The sequence below is a fragment of the Thermobia domestica genome, chromosome 16 (genome assembly GCF_964235325.1).
Source record: "Thermobia domestica chromosome 16, izTheDome1.hap1.1, whole genome shotgun sequence".
Classification (NCBI taxonomy): Eukaryota; Metazoa; Arthropoda; class Insecta; order Zygentoma; family Lepismatidae; genus Thermobia; species Thermobia domestica.
In genome coordinates this window covers 129429470-129438579 of record NC_137469.1, presented here as the reverse complement: position 1 = coordinate 129438579, position 9110 = coordinate 129429470, and positions in this window count along the sequence as shown.

Sequence of the window (9110 nt, the reverse complement as noted above, 5' to 3'; positions counted from 1 at the left end):
TCAAGAGGGTAGGCCCAATGTTCTATTACTACTACTAATAATAATAACAACGATAATAATAATAATAATAATAATAATAATAATAATAATAGTAAAATGAAACAGATTAGACATAAATATTTTACTACAGAAATACAAGAAGACGAATTCACATAAATTTAATGCAATTGTAGTTCATCGACAGCACTTATTCGATCCGGATCTCAATTTTCATAATGCAATTGACGTATGTGACTCATAGATAATCTTAATTTGCCATAATGGAATTTAATTGCTTTAATTGGCGTGATCGAGTGGGGAAGATGAACTATCACATTATCTGCGCTTCACAAGAAACATATGTTGTTTAGTCTACATATATTGAAACAAAAACTGCTTGTAAAATTTTGTCTTTAAACACATGACACGCATTCAATCAGGATATTTTGTGTGTCACTTAATTCCCCTTTAAAAACAGAATCAGACTTAAATATTTATATACGCTGCTCTTTATTTCAAAAACTACACACACACACACACACATATATATATATATATATATATATATATATATATATATATATATATATATATATATATCCCAAGATCGAATACTGCTCTCCCATATCGACCATGGCAGCACCTACACATCTCTCCAGACTATTCTGTTCTCAATTTCTTCATCACTATAGTCCGTTTTCGTGTTCCTGCACTTCGATCATTATCTAATCTAAGAAGGAACTCTTGCCACATCTTAATATTCAGACTCCTGAAGTACGCAGAATTATCTCTGACCTGAAATATCTACATAAAATAGTTAATGGAAACTTAAGATCGGAAATATTACTTCAGGAACTACCCTTACGTGTCCCTTCCCGTATCACCCGGAATACCCACCTGTTCCATATTGCCCGTCCTAGGTTGGCTATTATACAGAGGTCTCTCTTTTATAGAGTACCAAACTGTTATAATCAAGTAACAACTGATGTGGACATTTTTTCGAGCTACCCAGTGTTTGAAAGAGCAATTAAACGAGTTTTGACGGAATAGTTTTACTTTTACTCTCTTTTTTCTATGTAGTTATTGTTGTCTTGTTTTTTTCTTTCTTTTGTTAATATGTCCCTGTGTAAAATGGCAGTAAATAAAATAAAATATTGTACCAATGCATGCAGAACTCTCTTGCCATCTGTTTGTTCTATTTTCAACACAGGCTTTAGTCTTCGTTCCTTAATAGCAGATTAATTTTCAAAAAACCACTGACATAGAAAGTTCTTTAATAGCAATTATATTACGTATATTCATATTCTCCACTTACTGAGATTTTCTCTCACTCACTTTTGGAAACGTAAGGAAAAAATCACTCAAAAACACACACACTTTCTAATGAACTCAACGAGTCTGATTTTGTACAGATTTGCGCCAATGCAACGGAATAAAGGAACATTAGTTTTGCGATAATAGGCGTAGCGCCTTTAGAATTTCTTTTTTCAGTTTTTGCGTTGCATTAGAGTCCGTAAAATTAAGCAAAGCTGGAACGGAATGGAGCCCACGTTATCTTGCTCTTTGTTTGTTTGATATATCAAATCGAAATCGAAGGCCTCGAGAGAAACTAGTAGGTATAAACGAAAGTCGATAAGCGCTGAGGCCGGTCTCTTTCGCAGGTTATACGCTGGTGAAGAAAACGTCATTTCCAACACGTTCTCGAGTTCGTCAGTGGCCGTTACGGAGAGTTCATCGTGATTTGTGTGCTCTGTGAGGACGAGAGTTGAGTGGGCCTTTCTTTCCATATACACTACACTTACACTCTTTCTTCCATTTACACGTTCATACATTCCCTTCTTTTTCGCCACTTTTTTTCATTCATTTTACACTCCCACTTTTCTCTACCTTTTGCCCTGTCCATCTTGGCCTTCAGTCCTCTTTAACTGTACGAACTTCTCCCGATTTTGACCTTTACCCTATTGTGTCGCACTTCTCTCCCGATTTGACTTTTTCCCGATTGTGACACTATTTTTTTTCACGTATTTTTTACTTTATCATACCTATTACTTTGTACATGTCTTTTACCTTTGTACTCATCTTATTACTTTTATCATTTTTCTACTAATCAAATCATTACATTTTACACGTTAAATTGCCTTTGTAAATTGCCAATATGACTTTTTCAAGACGGTGGCAACGTTCGTTTGCGCCACTTCTGTGACGCTTCTACAAACAAAAACAACACGTTCTCTCGCGGGATTTTCTGAGTAGCTTGGCGCACTGTTGCCACACTTGGTACAATTGTACCAAATTCAGCCCTTCACGCTGACATTTTCAGCCCCTTTTGTGAAAAAGTTGGTACTATTCTACCCAATTCAGCACCATTTAACAAATACTTGTCACATTTTCAAAAGTGTCAGTAAGACTTTCCCTACATCTCTTTCTTTTGATGTGTTTCAGGGAAGGTTCTAGGACCCTATACGACGGACCGCGGACACCCGTTAGTGACGGTGGGTAACCAGCTTGGAATTCCCATCCGTCATACCTGGACCAGTTCTTATTTCTTTTTTTTTTTTTTTTTTTTTTTTTACAAATGGCAGTTTACTTACCTTATATTCTTCTTACATTCTATTACTCTCCTTCGGTCGTGAAATGAGCAAGAATAAGGAGCAATAATGTATATTTTAATATGTTATTATAACGTACTATTTACACAAAAACTCGAAAAAAAATGTAGGTGGCGTACTTAAAAACCTAAGTTACATGCGTAATTCCTGTAGGTTTTGGACTTAACGTACAGCAGACGTGTAACTGAAAAACTATGTTTTATAATACTTTCCGTATAAGTGTTCCATCTATACATAGTTTCCATATGAAATCATATAGGCGGTCAGGATCTCACATACAAGTGGATGTATATAACATATAGCTGGGGAATATGACATAAGTATATACATGTGATATACGGAAAATTGTTAGATGTCAGGCATCCTGCAACGGCATGATGTAACATCTAAGGGCAGTGCGTATGTAGCATATGGATAACGTATGCTCCATACTAATTTCTGTAGTAAGCAAGAGGATTCCGTATTTTTGTACAATATAACGCTGTCCGGAGAATGGATTTTTCTCAGTGGCCATAATACTTTTTTGGTTTATTGGTCACTTTGAAATAGAGGAGCGTTTGATTTCCTTACAATACATACCGAAGATGATAACTGTTTTCCCTTTTAATTTCTGGCCTCTGTGACACGCCCTGGCGGATGTGTGTGGTCTAAGTGAAACCTCGAGTGTACAGTTTTCCTCGTTTTTATGCAGAGAATGCAAAAGAAACAAGGTATGTTTGAGTACAGCGTGTAAACCATGCCAAATTAAAATTGCAAATACATCTGAAATTATAACAAGAGCGAAATCCAAAATGCAAGCCATAGTTTCTAGTGTTCCTATTGAAACTGACAGTGAATTAATACTTTGTACAAATTGTCAAGCAACAAAGGAAGAACTGTCTTCATTACAAGAAGTAATCAAGGTACTCAGTAGTGATATTGAATCTTTAAAACAACAACTAAATCAATTTCAAACAGAAGAGAATGCAGTGCAAGGTCAAAATTCGTGGTCAAGTGTAGTGAGGGGTAAATCTAAAAAATCGCCACAAGCACGTAATACTGTTTCCACAAAATCCGATATTGTTCTAACGAATGGTTTTTCAGTGTTGGATGAACTAGTTTATTCTTATACTTCACCGAATAGAAACAATAGTAGTAGCAGACTGGAAGAGACAACAAAGTGTCAAACTCCCTCTCCAGTACAAGGGTCAAATGTGAATGGCAAAGATGCATCGAAACTCCATACTACACACGGTAACACAACTAATATTGCTGTAAATAATGACTTAGTGTATCCTTGTACGTTACCAAACACATACATCCACAGAAGCAGACTTACCGAAACAAACAATGAACAAATATGTCCCCCTGTACATGATCCACAGAAAAATTACAGTGCTATTTCAAACCCATATGCGTCTAAAGCATGTTTAGTGAATGATTATGAAGAAACGCCTAAAAGAATGTCGAAACAAATGTGTGAATCATCAAAAGTGGATAAAGTACCGGTGACTACAAGGGCTGATTTATTAATTCCTAGTACACATTCTCTAAAATTCAATGATAGGTCTAAAACAGCTGACAGAAAACCAACCATATTAATCTTAAGCGACAGTCAGGGAAAAAATTGTGCATCTACACTCCAAAACCTCAGTAACAATATATCGGTAAGTTCCATTGTAAAGCCAAATGCCAAACTTGAACAAGTGTGTGAAGATATAAACAAACTATCTGCAAATTTAACCGATGATGATTTCGTCGTTCTCCTTGCTGGTACAAATAATTTTCCACAATCCCCCACAAATAATCCCCCACAAACAGAAACACTATGTGCCCTCGAATCTACTTTAGCATGTCTGAATAAGAAAAAAATAAACTCGGTTGTGGTCACCGTTCCCTATAGATACGATTTTCCGCATCGTCCAAATGGAACCCTGAATAGGCACATTTTTGAATTCAATAAAAATGCTGAATGCATAGGTAAAAATTTCAAAAATGTGGAATTTATAAACACCAGTCGTTTTCCAAGGTATCATTTTACACACCATGGATTACATTTAAATAACGCAGGTAAAAATGTACTTTGTCGCATGATACTACATACTGTACAATCAAAGAGGCTTCAAAAAAACTGAATGGTATCGAAATTGAAATTCAGGAATGCAATATTTTTACTTTAGCTGACGGCAAAAATAAAAGTCATTATTTCAATACGAAATTGGCCTCTACAAATGATACTATGATTGCGGACAAGGGTATTAATAACCTCACCGGCACTCAAGAAAGGTCAAAAAATCCAAAAACTATTATTCGCGTTGCTAATCCTGAATTCCAATTTCCTAAACAAAAGAATAATAATACTGTCACTCCTTCATATGAGACTCATGTTTCCTCTATAGCACATTATAATGATCCCGATCATTCTTTTATGGCGAAACAAAAGTCCAATAGTGTCTTAACCTCTACTCAACATAGTCAACTAGAGATTTTTCATCAAAATGTACAAGGGCTTAGCTCAACAAAGAAAATTATGCTGGAAATTTTATTTAAAAATATGCAGGAACCTAGTCTAATTTGCTTAACAGAACATTGGAGAAAACAAAATGAACTTGGTATTATTAATATTCCTAATTATAACCTATCTGCAAGTTACTGTAGAACAAATATGAAACAGGGAGGATCCTGTATATTTTCACGATCAGATGTATTAATTAAAAAGGTAACGAAATTTGAAAACCTAAACATAGATAAACATTTTGAGGCATCCATTGTTGAATTATTATCTTATAAGGTAGTAGTTATATGTATATATAGAACCCCAGAGAGTGGTGTAAATATTTTTATCAGAAATTTAGAAAATATTCTTTCATATTATGAAACAAAGACGAAGGATGTAGTTGTAGTGGGTGATATAAATATTGATTTTTTAGACCATAATTCTATTGATGGTCAATTGAAAATATTGCTACTTAGCCATAATCTAGAAGCAATAGTTAATGAACCAACGCGAATAACGGAAAATTCACAAACTGCCATCGATCAGGTGATTATAAACAAAAGGAAATTCTATTGCTTCGTTAATGTTTTCAATAGCGGGTTTTCTGATCATAGGGCACAAATAGTCACTGTGAACTCTTACAATACAAATGTGTTAGTTAATCCACAAAACAAAAAAACTGGCTGTTCAAAAATAATAAAAATGAGAAAAAGAAATTTCAGTGAAGACAATATTTTACAACTTAATATGTATCTTGAATCCGAGGACTGGTCAAGTGTAATGTCAAAATCATCTTATTCGGTGAACGATAAGTTTAGTATATTTTTCAGTAAATTTAAGCTGATATTTGATCAGTGTTTCCCATACGCAACGTTTACAATCAAGAACAATAAGCAAAAGAAATGGGTGACGCAAGGTATAATAGTGAGTAGTAAAAAGATGAAGTCACTAAATCATCTTAGCAAAACTACTAAGGATAATAGTATTAAGATTTACTGTGAAAATTATAAAAACATATATAAAAAGGTAATAAAACAAGCCAAAAAGTCCTATTATAATAATATAATTTCTAATGCAGAAAACAAGACCAAAATGGCCTGGAAAATAATTAAAGAAGAAACAAATCAAAAACCACAACATGTTCAAAATACTGAAATAAAACTCGCAAACGGCAAAAACTGTAAAGACCCACATGTTATTGTTGAGCTTTTCAACTCTTACTTCAGCAATATAGTTACTAACCTACTTAAATCGCAAACACCATCGAATGATATTAAGAATAACCCTAATCGAATTAATCAAATAAGTAGTTCTTTATTTATAATTCCAACAAATCCTTCTGAAATAATATCAGTAGTAAGGAATTTTAAATACGGATCATCAAGGGGTCCAGATGACATCCCGGAATTTATAATCAAAAGATGTATCCACGCAATTGCACAGCCTCTGTCTCATATAATTAATGACTCATTCTCACAAGGTATATTCCCAGACAGCCTGAAATGGGCCCTTATAAAACCATTACACAAAAAGGGTGACAAAAAGAAATGCGAAAATTACAGACCAATAGCTCTCTCCTCTAAATTTTCGAAAATTATAGAATCCATAATGAAAAATAGATTAATTACGCATTTGGAACGTAACAATGTTTTATCTGACTCGCAACATGGTTTTCTTAAAAATAGATCCACATCTACAGCTGCCCTTCATTTCTTGCAAGAAGTAGTAGACTCAATAGAAAGTAAATCATACCCACTATCTATATTTTGTGACTTAAGTAAAGCTTTCGACTGTGTCAACCATTCGTTACTCTTAAGTAAATTAAATGCATATGGAATAAGGGGTGTTGCTAACCAATGGTTTCAAACTTACCTTACAAATAGACAACAATTTGTAGAGATAAATTTCATTAATGAAGACAACTTGTATATCGAAACTCACAGATCAACACCTTCTATGGTTAACATAGGAGTTCCTCAAGGATCAGTCTTAGGACCAATATTATTTATTTTATATGTTAATGATCTACCACTTTATATCACTCATGGTAAGTTATTTCTGTATGCAGGTGACACAAATATACTTGTAAAAGGAAGTAATTTAACTGAGCTGCAAAATAATGTAAATATAACAGCAAGAGAGCTCGAAACTTGGTTACACCACAATAACTTAATTATTAACACCGAAAAAAACAAATGTTTATATTTTTTCCCAACTAATTCATCACCAATTAAACCTTCGTTTACAATTAATAATAATAATGTGGAATGTGCTTCAAATACTAAATTCTTAGGATTAAACCTAGACGACAAACTTAAATGGAAACATCATATAAACAATTTATGCCAAAATTTATCTTCTATTGTTTATATGGCTTATACACTTTCCTCTGTTCTTAACCTAGACACTTTAATTTCATTATATTATGCGTCATTTTATTCCCGAGTACAGTATGGTATTGCCTTCTGGGGTGTCACTAATGATTTGTTTACAATATTTAGATTACAAAAGAAAATAATCCGTATCATTACACATTCCCATTTTCGTAGTAGTTGTAGAAGTAAATTTCGTGAACTCAGATTGCTTACGATACCGAGTTTGTATATATATGAGGTATTAAAATTAGTGAGAAAAAACATAGATAACTACTTAACGCATGCCGACGTACATGAATATAGAACTAGAAACTGTGATAAATTTGTAATACCGTCACACAGAACAAGTATGTTTGAAAAAACTACATTTTATAGAGGTGCGGTGCTATATAATAAATTACCAAGAGAATTGAAATACATAAAAGATGATATAAAGTTTTTGAGAGAGGTTAAACATATGCTAATTTGTAAATCTTATTATTCTGTAGATGAGTATATAGGTGAATAATTCTTTATTATTTCTGAAGGCAATAAAACTTAGTACGTAGATATATTTTAACCATTAGATTAAATAACAAATCTTTATTTTTTCCTTTTATTGTAAAAAAATTTAGTTTTATATTCGTATGCTTATAGTCTATTTGTATGTGTTTATTAACTCTGTATTTAACCAATGTATTATTGTGAAATGACATGTTCTATACCATATGTACAAATTTGTGTACTCTGTATGGTCAAATGAACGCAAATAAATCAAATCAAATCAAATCCCTACGTGCGATAAAAGTTTCATGTACTTCCACGGTTGTTCCAGTTACTCCTATTTTTGGATGTTTTTAAAAAGTAATTTTTAAAAGAGTACTTACTTGGTTTGCACTCTTGGAAGAATGGAGTGGGAGTGTTCTAGAACTTCACCTTTTTTAGTTTCGTGTTACAGAGCCATGTATTACACTGGTATAAAATAATGAATTCAGCTCTTTTTGTTTCAATTTGGTACTATTTTTCAACCCACTCCAGAGATAGAACTGTGGCAACACTGGCTTGGCGGTAGTTCTTCTGCCGCCTGAGACACTGCTCGGTGAGCCTCCCGGCAGTGGTGCCAACCACGATTTCTTTATCGTACATTTTCTTTGAACTTAGAAAATATGCATTCTGTGCAAGGAAAATGAATTGATTATAAATTATAATTTCTGAAAGTAAATGGGTAGGCCGGGCCTCAGGGCCTCTTACCACCCTTCGCCACTGATCATTACCTTGAGACAATGCATTTCGTTCAGATGTTATTGTATCAATACGTAAGAGAACGCTCATGCTATTGTCACAATATAATAGTATTAATAATAATAATAATAATAATAATAATAATAATAATAATAATAATAATAATAATAATAATAATAATAGAGCTCGAAATAAGTAGCTTTCCAATTGACAAATAAGCAAATGGGGGTGCAATAATAATTACTGTATATCACGCTTGATTTTTGGAGCGTAGCATAATACCTTAGAAAATACCATAATTTCGACCATCATGCACAATAATTAGCAGCTACTTAGTTGGCAGCCCTGCATATAGAAAACGATGAAATGGCGAAGTGCGAAAATGAAAAGGTGTTATTACTTATGACCATTTTACGATAATCCCTTTTTTTACTTTGTCATTGCTATTAC